Here is a 23,267-nt window from a genome sequence, read left to right as displayed (position 1 = left end):
GCAACTAGCGTCACAAAAAGTTCTCAAAATATCCATGAAATCCTCCGAATTTAAAAGTGGGCCTGCACATACTTTGCAAGAACAAGGATTATGTGAATGCACATAGAGAATGGATTTTGATGTTTTCCTTCAGCGGTCCAACATCCCATTCGTCCTTCCCAAATAGAGTGATGACGCCCAACGTGGGGCTCGAACCCACGACCCTGAGATTAAGAGTCTCATGCTCTACCGACTGAGCTAGCCGGGCACTCTGACGTTTCCCATCGTGGACGGACCCAACCCATTTCTTCTGAAATACTGCAATTCTCTCTAAAAGTTATTATTATAAACAAGGATTATGTGAATGCACATAGAGAATGGATTTTGATGTTTTCCTTCAGCGGTCCAACATCCCATTCGTCCGAAAATATGAAAGGAGGGACTTAAAAAGGTCAATTTTTACCCGAATAAAAAAACGAAAGGTAGCTAAAACTAATAACTTGGTATTTACACTGGAAGGAAATTTTGTGGCGGACAAGATTCTTTTTGAACTTCATTAGTTTCGTCTTCCATATGTAGGTACCTACTTTTATACAAGCATAAGAAGTTTTTAAGAATCGTGACCCGTTTTCATGTGGCGTGAAGTTATTATTATAAACAAGGATTATGTGAATGCACATAGAGAATGGATTTTGATGTTTTCCTTCAGCGGTCCAACATCCCATTCGTCCTTCCCAAATAGAGTGATGACGCCCAACGTGGGGCTCGAACCCACGACCCTGAGATTAAGAGTCTCATGCTCTACCGACTGAGCTAGCCGGGCACTCTGACGTTTCCCATCGTGGACGGACCCAACCCATTTCTTCTGAAATACTGCAATTCTCTCTGGCACTACAGCATAGTTTCTCTTGACTGTTCATTTTCGTTATTTGCTCTTATTACATGAATACGAAAGCCGATGCCAACCCATTTCTTCTGAAATACTGCAATTCTCTCTGGCACTACAGCATAGTTTCTCTTCTCTGTTCATTTCCGTTATTTGCTCTCATTACATGAATACGAAAGCGGGAAATATGAAAGGAGGGACTTAAAAAGGTCAATTTTACCCGTATAAAAAAACGAAAGGTAGCTAAAACTAATAACTTGGTATTTACACTGGAAGGAAATTTTGTGGCGGACAAGATTCTTTTTGAACTTCATTAGTTTCGTCTTCCATATGTAGGTACCTACTTTTATACCAGCATAAGAAATTTTTAAGAATCGTGACCCGTTTTCATGTGGCGTGAAGTTATTGGATTAAACTGGTTAGCAACTAGCGTCACAAAAAGTTCTCAAAATATCCATGAAATCCTCCGAATTTAAAAGTGGGCCTGCACATACTTTGCAAGAACAAGGATTATGTGAATGCACATAGAGAATGGATTTTGATGTTTTCCTTCAGCGGTCCAACATCCCATTCGTCCTTCCCAAATAGAGTGATGACGCCCAACGTGGGGCTCGAACCCACGACCCTGAGATTAAGAGTCTCATGCTCTACCGACTGAGCTAGCCGGGCACTCTGACGTTTCCCATCGTGGACGGACCCAACCCATTTCTTCTGAAATACTGCAATTCTCTCTGGCACTACAGCATAGTTTCTCTTGACTGTTCATTTTCGTTATTTGCTCTTATTACATGAATACGAAAGCCGATGCCAACCCATTTCTTCTGAAATACTGCAATTCTCTCTGGCACTACAGCATAGTTTCTCTTCTCTGTTCATTTCCGTTATTTGCTCTCATTACATGAATACGAAAGCGGGAAATATGAAAGGAGGGACTTAAAAAGGTCAATTTTACCCGTATAAAAAAACGAAAGGTAGCTAAAACTAATAACTTGGTATTTACACTGGAAGGAAATTTTGTGGCGGACAAGATTCTTTTTGAACTTCATTAGTTTCGTCTTCCATATGTAGGTACCTACTTTTATACCAGCATAAGAAATTTTTAAGAATCGTGACCCGTTTTCATGTGGCGTGAAGTTATTGGATTAAACTGGTTAGCAACTAGCGTCACAAAAAGTTCTCAAAATATCCATGAAATCCTCCGAATTTAAAAGTGGGCCTGCACATACTTTGCAAGAACAAGGATTATGTGAATGCACATAGAGAATGGATTTTGATGTTTTCCTTCAGCGGTCCAACATCCCATTCGTCCTTCCCAAATAGAGTGATGACGCCCAACGTGGGGCTCGAACCCACGACCCTGAGATTAAGAGTCTCATGCTCTACCGACTGAGCTAGCCGGGCACTCTGACGTTTCCCATCGTGGACGGACCCAACCCATTTCTTCTGAAATACTGCAATTCTCTCTGGCACTACAGCATAGTTTCTCTTGACTGTTCATTTTCGTTATTTGCTCTTATTACATGAATACGAAAGCCGATGCCAACCCATTTCTTCTGAAATACTGCAATTCTCTCTGGCACTACAGCATAGTTTCTCTTCTCTGTTCATTTCCGTTATTTGCTCTCATTACATGAATACGAAAGCGGGAAATATGAAAGGAGGGACTTAAAAAGGTCAATTTTACCCGTATAAAAAAACGAAAGGTAGCTAAAACTAATAACTTGGTATTTACACTGGAAGGAAATTTTGTGGCGGACAAGATTCTTTTTGAACTTCATTAGTTTCGTCTTCCATATGTAGGTACCTACTTTTATACCAGCATAAGAAATTTTTAAGAATCGTGACACGTTTTCATGTGGCGTGAAGTTATTGGATTAAACTGGTTAGCAACTAGCGTCACAAAAAGTTCTCAAAATATCCATGAAATCCTCCGAATTTAAAAGTGGGCCTGCACATACTTTGCAAGAACAAGGATTATGTGAATGCACATAGAGAATGGATTTTGATGTTTTCCTTCAGCGGTCCAACATCCCATTCGTCCTTCCCAAATAGAGTGATGACGCCCAACGTGGGGCTCGAACCCACGACCCTGAGATTAAGAGTCTCATGCTCTACCGACTGAGCTAGCCGGGCACTCTGACGTTTCCCATCGTGGACGGACCCAACCCATTTCTTCTGAAATACTGCAATTCTCTCTGGCACTACAGCATAGTTTCTCTTGACTGTTCATTTTCGTTATTTGCTCTTATTACATGAATACGAAAGCCGATGCCAACCCATTTCTTCTGAAATACTGCAATTCTCTCTGGCACTACAGCATAGTTTCTCTTGACTGTTCATTTTCGTTATTTGCTCTTACTACATGAATAAGAAAGCCGAAAATATGAAAGGAGGGACTTAAAAAGGTCAATTTTTACCCGAATAAAAAAACGAAAGGTAGCTAAAACTAATAACTTGGTATTTACACTGGAAGGAAATTTTGTGGCGGACAAGATTCTTTTTGAACTTCATTAGTTTCGTCTTCCATATGTAGGTACCTACTTTTATACAAGCATAAGAAGTTTTTAAGAATCGTGACCCGTTTTCATGTGGCGTGAAGTTATTGGATTAAACTGGTTAGCAACTAGCGTCACAAAAAGTTCTCAAAATATCCATGAAATCCTCCGAATTTAAAAGTGGGCCTGCACATACTTTGCAAGAACAAGGATTATGTGAATGCACATAGAGAATGGATTTTGATGTTTTCCTTCAGCGGTCCAACATCCCATTCGTCCTTCCCAAATAGAGTGATGACGCCCAACGTGGGGCTCGAACCCACGACCCTGAGATTAAGAGTCTCATGCTCTACCGACTGAGCTAGCCGGGCACTCTGACGTTTCCCATCGTGGACGGACCCAACCCATTTCTTCTGAAATACTGCAATTCTCTCTGGCACTACAGCATAGTTTCTCTTCACTGTTCATTTCCGTTATTTGCTCTTATTACATGAATACGAAAGCCGATGCCAACCCATTTCTTCTGAAATACTGCAATTCTCTCTGGCACTACAGCATAGTTTCTCTTGACTGTTCATTTTCGTTATTTGCTCTTATTACATGAATAAGAAAGCCGAAAATATGAAAGGAGGGACTTAAAAAGGTCAATTTTTACCCGAATAAAAAAACGAAAGGTAGCTAAAACTAATAACTTGGTATTTACACTGGAAGGAAATTTTGTGGCGGACAAGATTCTTTTTGAACTTCATTAGTTTCGTCTTCCATATGTAGGTACCTACTTTTATACAAGCATAAGAAGTTTTTAAGAATCGTGACCCGTTTTCATGTGGCGTGAAGTTATTGGATTAAACTGGTTAGCAACTAGCGTCACAAAAAGTTCTCAAAATATCCATGAAATCCTCCGAATTTAAAAGTGGGCCTGCACATACTTTGCAAGAACAAGGATTATGTGAAGGCACATAGAGAATGGATTTCTGTTCTGTTATTGGATTAAACTGGTTAGCAACTAGCGTCACAAAAAGTTCTCAAAATATCCATGAAATCCTCCGAATTTAAAAGTGGGCCTGCACATACTTTGCAAGAACAAGGATTATGTGAATGCACATAGAGAATGGATTTTGATGTTTTCCTTCAGCGGTCCAACATCCCATTCGTCCTTCCCAAATAGAGTGATGACGCCCAACGTGGGGCTCGAACCCACGACCCTGAGATTAAGAGTCTCATGCTCTACCGACTGAGCTAGCCGGGCACTCTGACGTTTCCCATCGTGGACGGACCCAACCCATTTCTTCTGAAATACTGCAATTCTCTCTGGCACTACAGCATAGTTTCTCTTCACTGTTCATTTCCGTTATTTGCTCTTATTACATGAATAAGAAAGCCGAAAATATGAAAGGAGGGACTTAAAAAGGTCAATTTTTACCCGAATAAAAAAACGAAAGGTAGCTAAAACTAATAACTTGGTATTTACACTGGAAGGAAATTTTGTGGCGGACAAGATTCTTTTTGAACTTCATTAGTTTCGTCTTCCATATGTAGGTACCTACTTTTATACAAGCATAAGAAGTTTTTAAGAATCGTGACCCGTTTTCATGTGGCGTGAAGTTATTGGATTAAACTGGTTAGCAACTAGCGTCACAAAAAGTTCTCAAAATATCCATGAAACCCTCCGAATTTAAAAGTGGGCCTGCACATACTTTGCAAGAACAAGGATTATGTGAAGGCACATAGAGAATGGATTTCTGTTCTGTTATTGGATTAAACTGGTTAGCAACTAGCGTCACAAAAAGTTCTCAAAATATCCATGAAATCCTCCGAATTTAAAAGTGGGCCTGCACATACTTTGCAAGAACAAGGATTATGTGAAGGCACATAGAGAATGGATTTTGATGTTTTCCTTCAGCAGTCCAACATCCCATTCGTCCTTTCCAAATAGAGTGATGACGCCCAACGTGGGGCTCGAACCCACGACCCTGAGATTAAGAGTCTCATGCTCTACCGACTGAGCTAGCCGGGCACTCTGACCCTTTCCCATCGTGGACGGACCCAACCCATTTCTTCTGAAATACTGCAATTCTCTCTGGCACTACAGCATAGTTTCTCTTGACTGTTCATTTTCGTCATTTGCTCTTATTACATGAATACGAAAGCCGATGCCAACCCATTTCTTCTGAAATACTGCAATTCTCTCTGGCACTACAGCATAGTTTCTCTTGGATGGATTTTGATGTTTTCCTTCAGCGGTCCAACATCCCATTCGTCCTTCCCAAATAGAGTGATGACGCCCAACGTGGGGCTCGAACCCACGACCCTGAGATTAAGAGTCTCATGCTCTACCGACTGAGCTAGCCGGGCACTCTGACGTTTCCCATCGTGGACGGACCCAACCCATTTCTTCTGAAATACTGCAATTCTCTCTGGCACTACAGCATAGTTTCTCTTGACTGTTCATTTTCGTTATTTGCTCTTATTACATGAATACGAAAGCCGATGCCAACCCATTTCTTCTGAAATACTGCAATTCTCTCTGGCACTACAGCATAGTTTCTCTTGACTGTTCATTTTCGTTATTTGCTCTTATTACATGAATAAGAAAGCCGAAAATATGAAAGGAGGGACTTAAAAAGGTCAATTTTTACCCGAATAAAAAAACGAAAGGTAGCCAAAACTAATAACTTGGTATTTACACTGGAAGGAAATTTTGTGGCGGACAAGATTCTTTTTGAACTTCATTAGTTTCGTCTTCCATATGTAGGTACCTACTTTTATACAAGCATAAGAAGTTTTTAAGAATCGTGACCCGTTTTCATGTGGCGTGAAGTTATTGGATTAAACTGGTTAGCAACTAGCGTCACAAAAAGTTCTCAAAATATCCATGAAATCCTCCGAATTTAAAAGTGGGCCTGCACATACTTTGCAAGAAGAAGGATTATGTGAATGCACATAGAGAATGGATTTTGATGTTTTCCTTCAGCGGTCCAACATCCCATTCGTCCTTCCCAAATAGAGTGATGACGCCCAACGTGGGGCTCGAACCCACGACCCTGAGATTAAGAGTCTCATGCTCTACCGACTGAGCTAGCCGGGCACTCTGACGTTTTCCATCGTGGACGGACCCAACCCATTTCTTCTGAAATACTGCAATTCTCTCTGGCACTACAGCATAGTTTCTCTTGACTGTTCATTTTCGTTATTTGCTCTTATTACATGAATACGAAAGCCGATGCCAACCCATTTCTTCTGAAATACTGCAATTCTCTCTGGCACTACAGCATAGTTTCTCTTGACTGTTCATTTTCGTTATTTGCTCTTATAACATGAATAAGAAAGCCGAAAATATGAAAGGAGGGACTTAAAAAGGTCAATTTTTACCCGAATAAAAAAACGAAAGGTAGCTAAAACTAATAACTTGGTATTTACACTGGAAGGAAATTTTGTGGCGGACAAGATTCTTTTTGAACTTCATTAGTTTCGTCTTCCATATGTAGGTACCTACTTTTATACAAGCATAAGAAGTTTTTAAGAATCGTGACCCGTTTTCATGTGGCGTGAAGTTATTGGATTAAACTGGTTAGCAACTAGCGTCACAAAAAGTTCTCAAAATATCCATGAAATCCTCCGAATTTAAAAGTGGGCCTGCACATACTTTGCAAGAACAAGGATTATGTGAAGGCACATAGAGAATGGATTTCTGTTCTGTTATTGGATTAAACTGGTTAGCAACTAGCGTCACAAAAAGTTCTCAAAATATCCATGAAATCCTCCGAATTTAAAAGTGGGCCTGCACATACTTTGCAAGAACAAGGATTATGTGAATGCACATAGAGAATGGATTTTGATGTTTTCCTTCAGCGGTCCAACATCCCATTCGTCCTTCCCAAATAGAGTGATGACGCCCAACGTGGGGCTCGAACCCACGACCCTGAGATTAAGAGTCTCATGCTCTACCGACTGAGCTAGCCGGGCACTCTGACGTTTCCCATCGTGGACGGACCCAACCCATTTCTTCTGAAATACTGCAATTCTCTCTGGCACTACAGCATAGTTTCTCTTCACTGTTCATTTCCGTTATTTGCTCTTATTACATGAATAAGAAAGCCGAAAATATGAAAGGAGGGACTTAAAAAGGTCAATTTTTACCCGAATAAAAAAACGAAAGGTAGCTAAAACTAATAACTTGGTATTTACACTGGAAGGAAATTTTGTGGCGGACAAGATTCTTTTTGAACTTCATTAGTTTCGTCTTCCATATGTAGGTACCTACTTTTATACAAGCATAAGAAGTTTTTAAGAATCGTGACCCGTTTTCATGTGGCGTGAAGTTATTGGATTAAACTGGTTAGCAACTAGCGTCACAAAAAGTTCTCAAAATATCCATGAAACCCTCCGAATTTAAAAGTGGGCCTGCACATACTTTGCAAGAACAAGGATTATGTGAAGGCACATAGAGAATGGATTTCTGTTCTGTTATTGGATTAAACTGGTTAGCAACTAGCGTCACAAAAAGTTCTCAAAATATCCATGAAATCCTCCGAATTTAAAAGTGGGCCTGCACATACTTTGCAAGAAGAAGGATTATGTGAATGCACATAGAGAATGGATTTTGATGTTTTCCTTCAGCGGTCCAACATCCCATTCGTCCTTCCCAAATAGAGTGATGACGCCCAACGTGGGGCTCGAACCCACGACCCTGAGATTAAGAGTCTCATGCTCTACCGACTGAGCTAGCCGGGCACTCTGACGTTTTCCATCGTGGACGGACCCAACCCATTTCTTCTGAAATACTGCAATTCTCTCTGGCACTACAGCATAGTTTCTCTTGACTGTTCATTTTCGTTATTTGCTCTTATTACATGAATACGAAAGCCGATGCCAACCCATTTCTTCTGAAATACTGCAATTCTCTCTGGCACTACAGCATAGTTTCTCTTGACTGTTCATTTTCGTTATTTGCTCTTATAACATGAATAAGAAAGCCGAAAATATGAAAGGAGGGACTTAAAAAGGTCAATTTTTACCCGAATAAAAAAACGAAAGGTAGCTAAAACTAATAACTTGGTATTTACACTGGAAGGAAATTTTGTGGCGGACAAGATTCTTTTTGAACTTCATTAGTTTCGTCTTCCATATGTAGGTACCTACTTTTATACAAGCATAAGAAGTTTTTAAGAATCGTGACCCGTTTTCATGTGGCGTGAAGTTATTGGATTAAACTGGTTAGCAACTAGCGTCACAAAAAGTTCTCAAAATATCCATGAAATCCTCCGAATTTAAAAGTGGGCCTGCACATACTTTGCAAGAACAAGGATTATGTGAAGGCACATAGAGAATGGATTTCTGTTCTGTTATTGGATTAAACTGGTTAGCAACTAGCGTCACAAAAAGTTCTCAAAATATCCATGAAATCCTCCGAATTTAAAAGTGGGCCTGCACATACTTTGCAAGAACAAGGATTATGTGAATGCACATAGAGAATGGATTTTGATGTTTTCCTTCAGCGGTCCAACATCCCATTCGTCCTTCCCAAATAGAGTGATGACGCCCAACGTGGGGCTCGAACCCACGACCCTGAGATTAAGAGTCTCATGCTCTACCGACTGAGCTAGCCGGGCACTCTGACGTTTCCCATCGTGGACGGACCCAACCCATTTCTTCTGAAATACTGCAATTCTCTCTGGCACTACAGCATAGTTTCTCTTCACTGTTCATTTCCGTTATTTGCTCTTATTACATGAATAAGAAAGCCGAAAATATGAAAGGAGGGACTTAAAAAGGTCAATTTTTACCCGAATAAAAAAACGAAAGGTAGCTAAAACTAATAACTTGGTATTTACACTGGAAGGAAATTTTGTGGCGGACAAGATTCTTTTTGAACTTCATTAGTTTCGTCTTCCATATGTAGGTACCTACTTTTATACAAGCATAAGAAGTTTTTAAGAATCGTGACCCGTTTTCATGTGGCGTGAAGTTATTGGATTAAACTGGTTAGCAACTAGCGTCACAAAAAGTTCTCAAAATATCCATGAAACCCTCCGAATTTAAAAGTGGGCCTGCACATACTTTGCAAGAACAAGGATTATGTGAAGGCACATAGAGAATGGATTTCTGTTCTGTTATTGGATTAAACTGGTTAGCAACTAGCGTCACAAAAAGTTCTCAAAATATCCATGAAATCCTCCGAATTTAAAAGTGGGCCTGCACATACTTTGCAAGAACAAGGATTATGTGAAGGCACATAGAGAATGGATTTTGATGTTTTCCTTCAGCAGTCCAACATCCCATTCGTCCTTTCCAAATAGAGTGATGACGCCCAACGTGGGGCTCGAACCCACGACCCTGAGATTAAGAGTCTCATGCTCTACCGACTGAGCTAGCCGGGCACTCTGACGTTTCCCATCGTGGACGGACCCAACCCATTTCTTCTGAAATACTGCAATTCTCTCTGGCACTACAGCATAGTTTCTCTTGACTGTTCATTTTCGTTATTTGCTCTTATTACATGAATACGAAAGCCGATGCCAACCCATTTCTTCTGAAATACTGCAATTCTCTCTGGCACTACAGCATAGTTTCTCTTCACTGTTCATTTCCGTTATTTGCTCTTATTACATGAATAAGAAAGCCGAAAATATGAAAGGAGGGACTTAAAAAGGTCAATTTTTACCCGAATAAAAAAACGAAAGGTAGCTAAAACTAATAACTTGGTATTTACACTGGAAGGAAATTTTGTGGCGGACAAGATTCTTTTTGAACTTCATTAGTTTCGTCTTCCATATGTAGGTACCTACTTTTATACAAGCATAAGAAGTTTTTAAGAATCGTGACCCGTTTTCATGTGGCGTGAAGTTATTGGATTAAACTGGTTAGCAACTAGCGTCACAAAAAGTTCTCAAAATATCCATGAAATCCTCCGAATTTAAAAGTGGGCCTGCACATACTTTGCAAGAACAAGGATTATGTGAAGGCACATAGAGAATGGATTTTGATGTTTTCCTTGAGCAGTCCAACATCCCATTCGTCCTTTCCAAATAGAGTGATGACGCCCAACGTGGGGCTCGAACCCACGACCCTGAGATTAAGAGTCTCATGCTCTACCGACTGAGCTAGCCGGGCACTCTGACGTTTCCCATCGTGGACGGACCCAACCCATTTCTTCTGAAATACTGCAATTCTCTCTGGCACTACAGCATAGTTTCTCTTCACTGTTCATTTCCGTTATTTGCTCTTATTACATGAATAAGAAAGCCGAAAATATGAAAGGAGGGACTTAAAAAGGTCAATTTTTACCCGAATAAAAAAACGAAAGGTAGCTAAAACTAATAACTTGGTATTTACACTGGAAGGAAATTTTGTGGCGGACAAGATTCTTTTTGAACTTCATTAGTTTCGTCTTCCATATGTAGGTACCTACTTTTATACAAGCATAAGAAGTTTTTAAGAATCGTGACCCGTTTTCATGTGGCGTGAAGTTATTGGATTAAACTGGTTAGCAACTAGCGTCACAAAAAGTTCTCAAAATATCCATGAAACCCTCCGAATTTAAAAGTGGGCCTGCACATACTTTGCAAGAACAAGGATTATGTGAAGGCACATAGAGAATGGATTTCTGTTCTGTTATTGGATTAAACTGGTTAGCAACTAGCGTCACAAAAAGTTCTCAAAATATCCATGAAATCCTCCGAATTTAAAAGTGGGCCTGCACATACTTTGCAAGAACAAGGATTATGTGAAGGCACATAGAGAATGGATTTTGATGTTTTCCTTCAGCAGTCCAACATCCCATTCGTCCTTTCCAAATAGAGTGATGACGCCCAACGTGGGGCTCGAACCCACGACCCTGAGATTAAGAGTCTCATGCTCTACCGACTGAGCTAGCCGGGCACTCTGACGTTTCCCATCGTGGACGGACCCAACCCATTTCTTCTGAAATACTGCAATTCTCTCTGGCACTACAGCATAGTTTCTCTTGACTGTTCATTTTCGTTATTTGCTCTTATTACATGAATACGAAAGCCGATGCCAACCCATTTCTTCTGAAATACTGCAATTCTCTCTGGCACTACAGCATAGTTTCTCTTCACTGTTCATTTCCGTTATTTGCTCTTATTACATGAATAAGAAAGCCGAAAATATGAAAGGAGGGACTTAAAAAGGTCAATTTTACCCGAATAAAAAAACGAAAGGTAGCTAAAACTAATAACTTGGTATTTACACTGGAAGGAAATTTTGTGGCGGACAAGATTCTTTTTGAACTTCATTAGTTTCGTCTTCCATATGTAGGTACCTACTTTTATACCAGCATAAGAAGAATCGTGACCCGTTTTCATGTGGCGTGAAGTTATTGGATTAAACTGGTTAGCAACTAGCGTCACAAAAAGTTCTCAAAATATCCATGAAATCCTCCGAATTTAAAAGTGGGCCTGCACATACTTTGCAAGAACAAGGATTATGTGAAGGCACATAGAGAATGGATTAAACTGGTTAGCAACTAGCGTCACAAAAAGTTCTCAAAATATCCATGAAATCCTCCGAATTTAAAAGTGGGCCTGCACATACTTTGCAAGAACAAGGATTATGTGAAGGCACATAGAGAATGGATTTTGATACTTTGCAAGAACCAGGATTATGTGAAGGCACATAGAGAATGGATTTTGATGTTTTCCTTCAGCAGTCTTCGTGGTAGGACCCAACCCATTTCTTCTGAAATACTGCAATTCTCTCTGGCACTACAGCATAGTTTCTCTTCACTGTTCATTTCCGTTTTTTTCTCTTATTACATGAATAAGAAAGCCGAAAATATGAAAGGAGGGACTTAAAAAGGTCAATTTTACCCGAATAAAAAAACGAAAGGTAGCTAAAACTAATAACTTGGTATTTACACTGGAAGGAAATTTTGTGGCGGACAAGATTCTTTTTGAACTTCATTAGTTTCGTCTTCCATATGTAGGTACCTACTTTTATACCAGCATGAGAAATTTTTAAGAATCGTGACCCGTTTTCATGTGGCGTGAAGTTATTGGATTAAACTGGTTAGCAACTAGCGTCACAAAAAGTTCTCAAAATATCCATGAAATCCTCCGAATTTAAAAGTGGGCCTGCATATACTTTGCAAGAACAAGAATTATGTGAAGGCACATAGAGAATGGATTTTGATGCTTTCCTTCAGCAGTCCAACATCCCATTCGTCCTTTCCAAATAGAGTGATGACGCCCAACGTGGGGCTCGAACCCACGACCCTGAGATTAAGAGTCTCATGCTCTACCGACTGAGCTAGCCGGCCACTCTGACGTTTCCCATCGTGGACGGACCCAACCCATTTCTTCTGAAATACTGCAATTCTCTCTGGCACTACAGCATAGTTTCTCTTGACTGTTCATTTTCGTTATTTGCTCTTATTACATGAATACGAAAGCCGATGCCAACCCATTTCTTCTGAAATACTGCAATTCTCTCTGGCACTACAGCATAGTTTCTCTTCACTGTTCATTTCCGTTATTTGCTCTTATTACATGAATAAGAAAGCCGAAAATATGAAAGGAGGGACTTAAAAAGGTCAATTTTACCCGAATAAAAAAACGAAAGGTAGCTAAAACTAATAACTTGGTATTTACACTGGAAGGAAATTTTGTGGCGGACAAGATTCTTTTTGAACTTCATTAGTTTCGTCTTCCATATGTAGGTACCTACTTTTATACCAGCATAAGAAGAATCGTGACCCGTTTTCATGTGGCGTGAAGTTATTGGATTAAACTGGTTAGCAACTAGCGTCACAAAAAGTTCTCAAAATATCCATGAAATCCTCCGAATTTAAAAGTGGGCCTGCACATACTTTGCAAGAACAAGGATTATGTGAAGGCACATAGAGAATGGATTAAACTGGTTAGCAACTAGCGTCACAAAAAGTTCTCAAAATATCCATGAAATCCTCCGAATTTAAAAGTGGGCCTGCACATACTTTGCAAGAACAAGGATTATGTGAAGGCACATAGAGAATGGATTTTGATACTTTGCAAGAACCAGGATTATGTGAAGGCACATAGAGAATGGATTTTGATGTTTTCCTTCAGCAGTCTTCGTGGTAGGACCCAACCCATTTCTTCTGAAATACTGCAATTCTCTCTGGCACTACAGCATAGTTTCTCTTCACTGTTCATTTCCGTTTTTTTCTCTTATTACATGAATAAGAAAGCCGAAAATATGAAAGGAGGGACTTAAAAAGGTCAATTTTACCCGAATAAAAAAACGAAAGGTAGCTAAAACTAATAACTTGGTATTTACACTGGAAGGAAATTTTGTGGCGGACAAGATTCTTTTTGAACTTCATTAGTTTCGTCTTCCATATGTAGGTACCTACTTTTATACCAGCATGAGAAATTTTTAAGAATCGTGACCCGTTTTCATGTGGCGTGAAGTTATTGGATTAAACTGGTTAGCAACTAGCGTCACAAAAAGTTCTCAAAATATCCATGAAATCCTCCGAATTTAAAAGTGGGCCTGCATATACTTTGCAAGAACAAGAATTATGTGAAGGCACATAGAGAATGGATTTTGATGCTTTCCTTCAGCAGTCCAACATCCCATTCGTCCTTTCCAAATAGAGTGATGACGCCCAACGTGGGGCTCGAACCCACGACCCTGAGATTAAGAGTCTCATGCTCTACCGACTGAGCTAGCCGGGCACTCTGATGTTTCCCATCGTGGACGGACCCAACCCATTTCTTCTGAAATACTGCAATTCTCTCTGGCACTACAGCATAGTTTCTCTTCACTGTTCATTTCCGTTATTTGCTCTTATTACATGAATAAGAAAGCCGAAAATATGAAAGGAGGGACTTAAAAAGGTCAATTTTACCCGAATAAAAAAACGAAAGGTAGCTAAAACTAATAACTTGGTATTTACACTGGAAGGAAATTTTGTGGCGGACAAGATTCTTTTTGAACTTCATTAGTTTCGTCTTCCATATGTAGGTACCTACTTTTATACCAGCATAAGAAATTTTTAAGAATTGTGACCCGTTTTCATGTGGCGTGAAGTTATTGGATTAAACTGGTTAGCAACTAGCGTCACAAAAAGTTCTCAAAATATCCATGAAATCCTCCGAATTTAAAAGTGGGCCTGCACATACTTTGCAAGAACAATGATTATGTGAAGGCACATAGAGAATGGATTTTGATGTTTTCCTTCAGCAGTCCAACATCCCATTCGTCCTTTCCAAATAGAGTGATGACGCCCAACATGGGGCTCGAACCCACGACCTTGAGATTAAGAGTCTCATGCTCTACCGACTGAGCTAGCCGGGCACTCTGGCGTTTCCCATCGTGGACGGACCCAACCCATTTCTTCTGAAATACTGCAATTCTCTCTGGCACTACAGCATAGTTTCTCTTGACTGTTCATTTTCGTTATTTGCTCTTATTACATGAATACGAAAGCCGATGCCAACCCATTTCTTCTGAAATACTGCAATTAAACTGGCACCACAGCATAGTTTCTCTTCTCTGTTCATTTCCGTTATTTGCTCTTATTACATGAATACGAAAGCCGATGCCAAACCATTTCTTCTGAAATACTGCAATTCTCTCTGGCACTACAGCATAGTTTCTCTTCACTGTTCATTTCCGTTATTTGCTCTTATTACATGAATAAGAAAGCCGAAAATATGAAAGGAGGGACTTAAAAAGGTCAATTTTACCCGAATAAAAAAACGAAAGGTAGCTAAAACTAATAACTTGGTATTTACACTGGAAGGAAATTTTGTGGCGGACAAGATTCTTTTTGAACTTCATTAGTTTCGTCTTCCTTTTTCCCGAATAAAAAAACGAAAGGTAGCTAAAACTAATAACTTGGTATTTACACTGGAAGGAAATTTTGTGGCGGACAAGATTCTTTTTGAACTTCATTAGTTTCGTCTTCCATAGGTAGGTACCTACTTTTATACCAGCATAAGAAATTTTTAAGAATCGTGACCCGTTTTCATGTGGCGTGAAGTTATTGGATTAAACTGGTTAGCAACTAGCGTCACAAAAAGTTCTCAAAATATCCATGAAATCCTCCGAATTTAAAAGTGGGCCTGCACATACTTTGCAAGAACAAGGATTATGTGAAGGCACATAGAGAATGGATTTTGATGTTTTCCTTGAGCAGTCCAACATCCCATTCGTCCTTTCCAAATAGAGTGATGACGCCCAACGTGGGGCTCAAACCCACGACCTTGAGATTAAGAGTCTTATGCTCTACCGACTGAGCTAGCCGGGCACTCTGGCGTTTCCCATCGTGGACGGACCCAACCCATTTCTTCTGAAATACTGCAATTCTCTCTGGCACTACAGCATAGTTTCTCTTGACTGTTCATTATCGTTATTTGCTCTTATTACATGAATACGAAAGCCGATGCCAACCCATTTCTTCTGAAATACTGCAATTCTCTCTGGCACTACAGCATAGTTTCTCTTCACTGTTCATTTCCGTTATTTGCTCTTATTACATGAATAAGAAAGCCGAAAATATGAAAGGAGGGACTTAAAAAGGTCAATTTTACCCGAATAAAAAAACGAAAGGTAGATAAAACTAATAACTTGGTATTTACACTGGAAGGAAATTTTGTGGCGGACAAGATTCTTTTTGAACTTCATTAGTTTCGTCTTCCATATGTAGGTACCTACTTTTATACCAGCATAAGAAATTTTTAAGAATCGTGACCCGTTTTCATGTGGCGTGAAGTTATTGGATTAAACTGGTTAGCAACTAGCGTCACAAAAAGTTCTCAAAATATCCATGAAATCCTCCGAATTTAAAAGTGGGCCTGCACATACTTTGCAAGAACAAGGATTATGTGAAGGGACATAGAGAATGGATTTTGATGTTTTCCTTCAGCAGTCCAACATCCCATTCGTCCTTTCCAAATAGAGTGATGACGCCCAACGTGGGGCTCGAACCCACGACCCTGAGATTAAGAGTCTCATGCTCTACCGACTGAGCTAGCCGGGCACTCTGACGTTTCCCATCGTGGACGGACCCAACCCATTTCTTCTGAAATACTGCAATTCTCTCTGGCACTACAGCATAGTTTCTCTTGACTGTTCATTTTTGTTATTTGCTCTTATTACATGAATACGAAAGCCGATGCCAACCCATTTCTTCTGAAATACTGCAATTCTCTCTGGCACTACAGCATAGTTTCTCTTCACTGTTCATTTCCGTTATTTGCTCTTATTACATGAATAAGAAAGCCGAAAATATGAAAGGAGGGACTTAAAAAGGTCAATTTTACCCGAATAAAAAAACGAAAGGTAGATAAAACTAATAACTTGGTATTTACACTGGAAGGAAATTTTGTGGCGGACAAGATTCTTTTTGAACTTCATTAGTTTCGTCTTCCTTTTTCCCGAATAAAAAAACGAAAGGTAGCTAAAACTAATAACTTGGTATTTACACTGGAAGGAAATTTTGTGGCGGACAAGATTCTTTTTGAACTTCATTAGTTTCGTCTTCCATAGGTAGGTACCTACTTTTATACCAGCATAAGAAATTTTTAAGAATCGTGACCCGTTTTCATGTGGCGTGAAGTTATTGGATTAAACTGGTTAGCAACTAGCGTCACAAAAAGTTCTCAAAATATCCATGAAATCCTCCGAATTTAAAAGTGGGCCTGCACATACTTTGCAAGAACAAGGATTATGTGAAGGCACATAGAGAATGGATTTTGATGTTTTCCTTGAGCAGTCCAACATCCCATTCGTCCTTTCCAAATACAGTGATGACGCCCAACGTGGGGCTCAAACCCACGACCTTGAGATTAAGAGTCTTATGCTCTACCGACTGAGCTAGCCGGGCACTCTGGCGTTTCCCATCGTGGACGGACCCAACCCATTTCTTCTGAAATACTGCAATTCTCTCTGGCACTACAGCATAGTTTCTCTTGACTGTTCATTATCGTTATTTGCTCTTATTACATGAATACGAAAGCCGATGCCAACCCATTTCTTCTGAAATACTGCAATTCTCTCTGGCACTACAGCATAGTTTCTCTTCACTGTTCATTTCCGTTATTTGCTCTTATTACATGAATAAGAAAGCCGAAAATATGAAAGGAGGGACTTAAAAAGGTCAATTTTACCCGAATAAAAAAACGAAAGGTAGATAAAACTAATAACTTGGTATTTACACTGGAAGGAAATTTTGTGGCGGACAAGATTCTTTTTGAACTTCATTAGTTTCGTCTTCCATATGTAGGTACCTACTTTTATACCAGCATAAGAAATTTTTAAGAATCGTGACCCGTTTTCATGTGGCGTGAAGTTATTGGATTAAACTGGTTAGCAACTAGCGTCACAAAAAGTTCTCAAAATATCCATGAAATCCTCCGAATTTAAAAGTGGGCCTGCACATACTTTGCAAGAACAAGGATTATGTGAAGGGACATAGAGAATGGATTTTGATGTTTTCCTTCAGCAGTCCAACATCCCATTCGTCCTTTCCAAATAGAGTGATGACGCCCAACGTGGGGCTCGAACCCACGACCCTGAGATTAAGAGTCTCATGCTCTACCGACTGAGCTAGCCGGGCACTCTGACGTTTCCCATCGTGGACGGACCCAACCCATTTCTTCTGAAATACTGCAATTCTCTCTGGCACTACAGCATAGTTTCTCTTGACTGTTCATTTTCGTTATTTGCTCTTATTACATGAATACGAAAGCCGATGCCAACCCATTTCTTCTGAAATACTGCAATTCTCTCTGGCACTACAGCATAGTTTCTCTTCACTGTTCATTTCCGTTATTTGCTCTTATTACATGAATAAGAAAGCCGAAAATATGAAAGGAGGGACTTAAAAAGGTCAATTTTACCCGAATAAAAAAACGAAAGGTAGATAAAACTAATAACTTGGTATTTACACTGGAAGGAAATTTTGTGGCGGACAAGATTCTTTTTGAACTTCATTAGTTTCGTCTTCCTTTTTCCCGAATAAAAAAACGAAAGGTAGCTAAAACTAATAACTTGGTATTTACACTGGAAGGAAATTTTGTGGCGGACAAGATTCTTTTTGAACTTCATTAGTTTCGTCTTCCATAGGTAGGTACCTACTTTTATACCAGCATAAGAAATTTTTAAGAATCGTGACCCGTTTTCATGTGGCGTGAAGTTATTGGATTAAACTGGCTAGCAACTAGCGTCACAAAAAGTTCTCAAAATATCCATGAAATCCTCCGAATTTAAAAGTGGGCCTGCACATACTTTGCAAGAACAAGGATCATGTGAAGGCACATAGAGAATGGATTTTGATGTTTTCCTTCAGCAGTCCAACATCCCATTCGTCCTTTCCAAATAGAGTGATGACGCCCAACGTGGGGCTCGAACCCACGACTCTGAGATTAAGAGTCTCATGCTCTACCGACTGAGCTAGCCGGGCACTCTGACGTTTCCCATCGTGGACGGACCCAACCCATTTCTTCTGAAATACTGCAATTCTCTCTGGCACTACAGCATAGTTTCTCTTGACTGTTCATTTTCGTTATTTGCTCTTATTACATGAATACGAAAGCCGATGCCAACCCATTTCTTCTGAAATACTGCAATTCTCTCTGGCACCACAGCATAGTTTCTCTTCTCTGTTCATTTCCGTTATTTGCTCTTATTACATGAATACGAAAGCCGGAAATATGAAAGGAGGGACTTAAAAAGGTCAATTTTACCCGAATAAAAAAACGAAAGGTAGCTTAAACTAATAACTTGGTATTTACACTGGAAGGAAATTTTGTGGCGGACAAGATTCTTTTTGAACTTCATTAGTTTCGTCTTCCATATGTAGGTACCTACTTTTATACCAGCATAAGAAATTTTTAAGAATCGTGACCCGTTTTCATGTGGCGTGAAGTTATTGGATTAAACTGGTTAGCAACTAGCGTCACAAAAAGTTCTGAAAATATCCATGAAATCCTCCGAATTTAAAAGTGGGCCTGCACATACTTTGCAAGAACAAGGATTATGTGAAGGCACATAGAGAATGGATTTTGATGTTTTCCTTCAGCAGTCCAACATCCCATTCGTCCTTTCCAAATAGAGTGATGACGCCCAACGTGGGGCTCGAACCCACGACCCTGAGATTAAGAGTCTCATGCTCTACCGACTGAGCTAGCCGGGCACTCTGACGTTTCCCATCGTGGACGGACCCAACCCATTTCTTCTGAAATACTGCAATTCTCTCTGGCACTACAGCATAGTTTCTCTTGACTGTTCATTTTCGTTATTTGCTCTTATTACATGAATACGAAAGCCGATGCCAACCCATTTCTTCTGAAATACTGCAATTCTCTCTGGCACCACAGCATAGTTTCTCTTCTCTGTTCATTTCCGTTATTTGCTCTTATTACATGAATACGAAAGCCGGAAATATGAAAGGAGGGACTTAAAAAGGTCAATTTTACCCGAATAAAAAAACGAAAGGTAGCTAAAACTAATAACTTGGTATTTACACTGGAAGGAAATTTTGTGGCGGACAAGATTCTTTTTGAACTTCATTAGTTTCGTCTTCCATATGTAGGTACCTACTTTTATACCAGCATAAGAAATTTTTAAAAATCGTGACCCGTTTTCATGTGGCGTGAAGTTATTGGATTAAACTGGTTAGCAACTAGCGTCACAAAAAGTTCTCAAAATATCCATGAAATCCTCCGAATTTAAAAGTGGGCCTGCACATACTTTGCAAGAACAAGGATTATGTGAAGGCACATAGAGAATGGATTTTGATGTTTTCCTTGAGCAGTCCAACATCCCATTCGTCCTTTCCAAATAGAGTGATGACGCCCAACGTGGGGCTCAAACCCACGACCTTGAGATTAAGAGTCTTATGCTCTACCGACTGAGCTAGCCGGGCACTCTGGCGTTTCCCATCGTGGACGGACCCAACCCATTTCTTCTGAAATACTGCAATTCTCTCTGGCACTACAGCATAGTTTCTCTTGACTGTTCATTTTCGTTATTTGCTCTTATTACATGAATACGAAAGCCGATGCCAACCCATTTCTTCTGAAATACTGCAATTCTCTCTGGCACTACAGCATAGTTTCTCTTCACTGTTCATTTCCGTTATTTGCTCTTATTACATGAATAAGAAAGCCGAAAATATGAAAGGAGGGACTTAAAAAGGTCAATTTTACCCGAATAAAAAAACGAAAGGTAGCTAAAACTAATAACTTGGTATTTACACTGGAAGGAAATTTTGTGGCGGACAAGATTCTTTTTGAACTTCATTAGTTTCGTCTTCCTTTTTCGCGAATAAAAAAACGAAAGGTAGCTAAAACTAATAACTTGGTATTTACACTGGAAGGAAATTTTGTGGCGGACAAGATTCTTTTTGAACTTCATTAGTTTCGTCTTCCATAGGTAGGTACCTACTTTTATACCAGCATAAGAAATTTTTAAGAATCGTGACCCGTTTTCATGTGGCGTGAAGTTATTGGATTAAACTGGTTAGCAACTAGCGTCACAAAAAGTTCTCAAAATATCCATGAAATCCTCCGAATTTAAAAGTGGGCCTGCACATACTTTGCAAGAACAAGGATCATGTGAAGGCACATAGAGAATGGATTTTGATGTTTTCCTTCAGCAGTCCAACATCCCATTCGTCCTTTCCAAATAGAGTGATGACGCCCAACGTGGGGCTCGAACCCACGACCCTGAGATTAAGAGTCTCATGCTCTACCGACTGAGCTAGCCGGGCACTCTGACATTTCCCATCGTGGACGGACCCAACCCATTTCTTCTGAAATACTGCAATTCTCTCTGGCACTACAGCATAGTTTCTCTTGACTGTTCATTTTCGTTATTTGCTCTTATTACATGAATACGAAAGCCGATGCCAACCCATTTCTTCTGAAATACTGCAATTCTCTCTGGCACTACAGCATAGTTTCTCTTCACTGTTCATTTCCGTTATTTGCTCTTATTACATGAATAAGAAAGCCGAAAATATGAAAGGAGGGACTTAAAAAGGTCAATTTTACCCGAATAAAAAAACGAAAGGTAGATAAAACTAATAACTTGGTATTTACACTGGAAGGAAATTTTGTGGCGGACAAGATTCTTTTTGAACTTCATTAGTTTCGTCTTCCTTTTTCCCGAATAAAAAAACGAAAGGTAGCTAAAACTAATAACTTGGTATTTACACTGGAAGGAAATTTTGTGGCGGACAAGATTCTTTTTGAACTTCATTAGTTTCGTCTTCCATATGTAGGTACCTACTTTTATACCAGCATAAGAAATTTTTAAAAATCGTGACCCGTTTTCATGTGGCGTGAAGTTATTGGATTAAACTGGTTAGCAACTAGCGTCACAAAAAGTTCTCAAAATATCCATGAAATCCTCCGAATTTAAAAGTGGGCCTGCACATACTTTGCAAGAACAAGGATTATGTGAAGGCACATAGAGAATGGATTTTGATGTTTTCCTTGAGCAGTCCAACATCCCATTCGTCCTTTCCAAATAGAGTGATGACGCCCAACGTGGGGCTCAAACCCACGACCTTGAGATTAAGAGTCTTATGCTCTACCGACTGAGCTAGCCGGGCACTCTGGCGTTTCCCATCGTGGACGGACCCAACCCATTTCTTCTGAAATACTGCAATTCTCTCTGGCACTACAGCATAGTTTCTCTTGACTGTTCATTTTCGTTATTTGCTCTTATTACATGAATACGAAAGCCGATGCCAACCCATTTCTTCTGAAATACTGCAATTCTCTCTGGCACTACAGCATAGTTTCTCTTCACTGTTCATTTCCGTTATTTGCTCTTATTACATGAATAAGAAAGCCGAAAATATGAAAGGAGGGACTTAAAAAGGTCAATTTTACCCGAATAAAAAAACGAAAGGTAGCTAAAACTAATAACTTGGTATTTACACTGGAAGGAAATTTTGTGGCGGACAAGATTCTTTTTGAACTTCATTAGTTTCGTCTTCCTTTTTCCCGAATAAAAAAACGAAAGGTAGCTAAAACTAATAACTTGGTATTTACACTGGAAGGAAATTTTGTGGCGGACAAGATTCTTTTTGAACTTCATTAGTTTCGTCTTCCATAGGTAGGTACCTACTTTTATACCAGCATAAGAAATTTTTAAGAATCGTGACCCGTTTTCATGTGGCGTGAAGTTATTGGATTAAACTGGTTAGCAACTAGCGTCACAAAAAGTTCTCAAAATATCCATGAAATCCTCCGAATTTAAAAGTGGGCCTGCACATACTTTGCAAGAACAAGGATTATGTGAAGGCACATAGAGAATGGATTTTGATGTTTTCCTTCAGCAGTCCAACATCCCATTCGTCCTTTCCAAATAGAGTGATGACGCCCAACGTGGGGCTCAAACCCACGACCTTGAGATTAAGAGTCTTATGCTCTACCGACTGAGCTATCCGGGCACTCTGGCGTTTCCCATCGGTGACGGACCCAACCCATTTCTTCTGAAATACTGCAATTCTCTCTGGCACTACAGCATAGTTTCTCTTGACTGTTCATTATCGTTATTTGCTCTTATTACATGAATACGAAAGCCGATGCCAACCCATTTCTTCTGAAATACTGCAATTCTCTCTGGCACTACAGCATAGTTTCTCTTCACTGTTCATTTCCGTTATTTGCTCTTATTACATGAATAAGAAAGCCGAAAATATGAAAGGAGGGACTTAAAAAGGTCAATTTTACCCGAATAAAAAAACGAAAGGTAGATAAAACTAATAACTTGGTATTTACACTGGAAGGAAATTTTGTGGCGGACAAGATTCTTTTTGAACTTCATTAGTTTCGTCTTCCTTTTTCCCGAATAAAAAAACGAAAGGTAGCTAAAACTAATAACTTGGTATTTACACTGGAAGGAAATTTTGTGGCGGACAAGATTCTTTTTGAACTTCATTA

At 39.7% G+C, this 23,267-nt stretch overlaps 29 non-coding genes across 29 annotated transcripts; all 29 read right to left on the bottom strand.

Annotated features, from left to right (window-relative positions):
- Positions 1–174: 174 nt before the first annotated feature.
- Positions 175–247, bottom strand: trnak-cuu (transfer RNA lysine (anticodon CUU)). The gene has a single exon. It is a non-coding gene; the product is annotated as a tRNA-Lys (tRNA).
- Positions 248–729: 482 nt separating this feature from the next.
- On the bottom strand, positions 730–802 carry trnak-cuu (transfer RNA lysine (anticodon CUU)). Its single transcript has one exon. It is a non-coding gene; the product is annotated as a tRNA-Lys (tRNA).
- A 659-nt stretch (positions 803–1,461) lies between these two features.
- trnak-cuu (transfer RNA lysine (anticodon CUU)) lies at positions 1,462–1,534 on the bottom strand. Its single transcript has one exon. It is a non-coding gene; the product is annotated as a tRNA-Lys (tRNA).
- Positions 1,535–2,193: 659 nt separating this feature from the next.
- Positions 2,194–2,266, bottom strand: trnak-cuu (transfer RNA lysine (anticodon CUU)). The gene has a single exon. It is a non-coding gene; the product is annotated as a tRNA-Lys (tRNA).
- Positions 2,267–2,925: 659 nt separating this feature from the next.
- Positions 2,926–2,998, bottom strand: trnak-cuu (transfer RNA lysine (anticodon CUU)). The gene has a single exon. It is a non-coding gene; the product is annotated as a tRNA-Lys (tRNA).
- A 660-nt stretch (positions 2,999–3,658) lies between these two features.
- On the bottom strand, positions 3,659–3,731 carry trnak-cuu (transfer RNA lysine (anticodon CUU)). The gene has a single exon. It is a non-coding gene; the product is annotated as a tRNA-Lys (tRNA).
- An 805-nt stretch (positions 3,732–4,536) lies between these two features.
- trnak-cuu (transfer RNA lysine (anticodon CUU)) lies at positions 4,537–4,609 on the bottom strand. Its single transcript has one exon. It is a non-coding gene; the product is annotated as a tRNA-Lys (tRNA).
- A 695-nt stretch (positions 4,610–5,304) lies between these two features.
- Positions 5,305–5,377, bottom strand: trnak-cuu (transfer RNA lysine (anticodon CUU)). The gene has a single exon. It is a non-coding gene; the product is annotated as a tRNA-Lys (tRNA).
- A 265-nt stretch (positions 5,378–5,642) lies between these two features.
- trnak-cuu (transfer RNA lysine (anticodon CUU)) lies at positions 5,643–5,715 on the bottom strand. The gene has a single exon. It is a non-coding gene; the product is annotated as a tRNA-Lys (tRNA).
- Positions 5,716–6,375: 660 nt separating this feature from the next.
- Positions 6,376–6,448, bottom strand: trnak-cuu (transfer RNA lysine (anticodon CUU)). Its single transcript has one exon. It is a non-coding gene; the product is annotated as a tRNA-Lys (tRNA).
- An 805-nt stretch (positions 6,449–7,253) lies between these two features.
- trnak-cuu (transfer RNA lysine (anticodon CUU)) lies at positions 7,254–7,326 on the bottom strand. Its single transcript has one exon. It is a non-coding gene; the product is annotated as a tRNA-Lys (tRNA).
- A 695-nt stretch (positions 7,327–8,021) lies between these two features.
- Positions 8,022–8,094, bottom strand: trnak-cuu (transfer RNA lysine (anticodon CUU)). The gene has a single exon. It is a non-coding gene; the product is annotated as a tRNA-Lys (tRNA).
- Positions 8,095–8,899: 805 nt separating this feature from the next.
- Positions 8,900–8,972, bottom strand: trnak-cuu (transfer RNA lysine (anticodon CUU)). The gene has a single exon. It is a non-coding gene; the product is annotated as a tRNA-Lys (tRNA).
- Positions 8,973–9,667: 695 nt separating this feature from the next.
- trnak-cuu (transfer RNA lysine (anticodon CUU)) lies at positions 9,668–9,740 on the bottom strand. The gene has a single exon. It is a non-coding gene; the product is annotated as a tRNA-Lys (tRNA).
- A 660-nt stretch (positions 9,741–10,400) lies between these two features.
- On the bottom strand, positions 10,401–10,473 carry trnak-cuu (transfer RNA lysine (anticodon CUU)). The gene has a single exon. It is a non-coding gene; the product is annotated as a tRNA-Lys (tRNA).
- Positions 10,474–11,168: 695 nt separating this feature from the next.
- Positions 11,169–11,241, bottom strand: trnak-cuu (transfer RNA lysine (anticodon CUU)). The gene has a single exon. It is a non-coding gene; the product is annotated as a tRNA-Lys (tRNA).
- Positions 11,242–12,567: 1,326 nt separating this feature from the next.
- On the bottom strand, positions 12,568–12,640 carry trnak-cuu (transfer RNA lysine (anticodon CUU)). Its single transcript has one exon. It is a non-coding gene; the product is annotated as a tRNA-Lys (tRNA).
- Positions 12,641–13,966: 1,326 nt separating this feature from the next.
- On the bottom strand, positions 13,967–14,039 carry trnak-cuu (transfer RNA lysine (anticodon CUU)). Its single transcript has one exon. It is a non-coding gene; the product is annotated as a tRNA-Lys (tRNA).
- Positions 14,040–14,588: 549 nt separating this feature from the next.
- trnak-cuu (transfer RNA lysine (anticodon CUU)) lies at positions 14,589–14,661 on the bottom strand. Its single transcript has one exon. It is a non-coding gene; the product is annotated as a tRNA-Lys (tRNA).
- Positions 14,662–15,543: 882 nt separating this feature from the next.
- Positions 15,544–15,616, bottom strand: trnak-cuu (transfer RNA lysine (anticodon CUU)). The gene has a single exon. It is a non-coding gene; the product is annotated as a tRNA-Lys (tRNA).
- A 659-nt stretch (positions 15,617–16,275) lies between these two features.
- trnak-cuu (transfer RNA lysine (anticodon CUU)) lies at positions 16,276–16,348 on the bottom strand. The gene has a single exon. It is a non-coding gene; the product is annotated as a tRNA-Lys (tRNA).
- A 773-nt stretch (positions 16,349–17,121) lies between these two features.
- Positions 17,122–17,194, bottom strand: trnak-cuu (transfer RNA lysine (anticodon CUU)). The gene has a single exon. It is a non-coding gene; the product is annotated as a tRNA-Lys (tRNA).
- Positions 17,195–17,853: 659 nt separating this feature from the next.
- On the bottom strand, positions 17,854–17,926 carry trnak-cuu (transfer RNA lysine (anticodon CUU)). Its single transcript has one exon. It is a non-coding gene; the product is annotated as a tRNA-Lys (tRNA).
- Positions 17,927–18,699: 773 nt separating this feature from the next.
- On the bottom strand, positions 18,700–18,772 carry trnak-cuu (transfer RNA lysine (anticodon CUU)). Its single transcript has one exon. It is a non-coding gene; the product is annotated as a tRNA-Lys (tRNA).
- Positions 18,773–19,431: 659 nt separating this feature from the next.
- trnak-cuu (transfer RNA lysine (anticodon CUU)) lies at positions 19,432–19,504 on the bottom strand. The gene has a single exon. It is a non-coding gene; the product is annotated as a tRNA-Lys (tRNA).
- Positions 19,505–20,163: 659 nt separating this feature from the next.
- trnak-cuu (transfer RNA lysine (anticodon CUU)) lies at positions 20,164–20,236 on the bottom strand. Its single transcript has one exon. It is a non-coding gene; the product is annotated as a tRNA-Lys (tRNA).
- A 773-nt stretch (positions 20,237–21,009) lies between these two features.
- Positions 21,010–21,082, bottom strand: trnak-cuu (transfer RNA lysine (anticodon CUU)). Its single transcript has one exon. It is a non-coding gene; the product is annotated as a tRNA-Lys (tRNA).
- Positions 21,083–21,855: 773 nt separating this feature from the next.
- On the bottom strand, positions 21,856–21,928 carry trnak-cuu (transfer RNA lysine (anticodon CUU)). The gene has a single exon. It is a non-coding gene; the product is annotated as a tRNA-Lys (tRNA).
- Positions 21,929–22,701: 773 nt separating this feature from the next.
- trnak-cuu (transfer RNA lysine (anticodon CUU)) lies at positions 22,702–22,774 on the bottom strand. The gene has a single exon. It is a non-coding gene; the product is annotated as a tRNA-Lys (tRNA).
- Between the last annotated feature and the right edge of the window lie 493 nt (positions 22,775–23,267).

Source organism: Gasterosteus aculeatus, chromosome 11 (assembly GCF_964276395.1).
Source record: "Gasterosteus aculeatus chromosome 11, fGasAcu3.hap1.1, whole genome shotgun sequence".
In the NCBI taxonomy this organism is placed as follows: Eukaryota; Metazoa; Chordata; class Actinopteri; order Perciformes; family Gasterosteidae; genus Gasterosteus; species Gasterosteus aculeatus.
The sequence above is the reverse complement of the archived record's forward strand: the minus strand, read 5'-3'. Positions and strand labels throughout refer to the sequence as shown.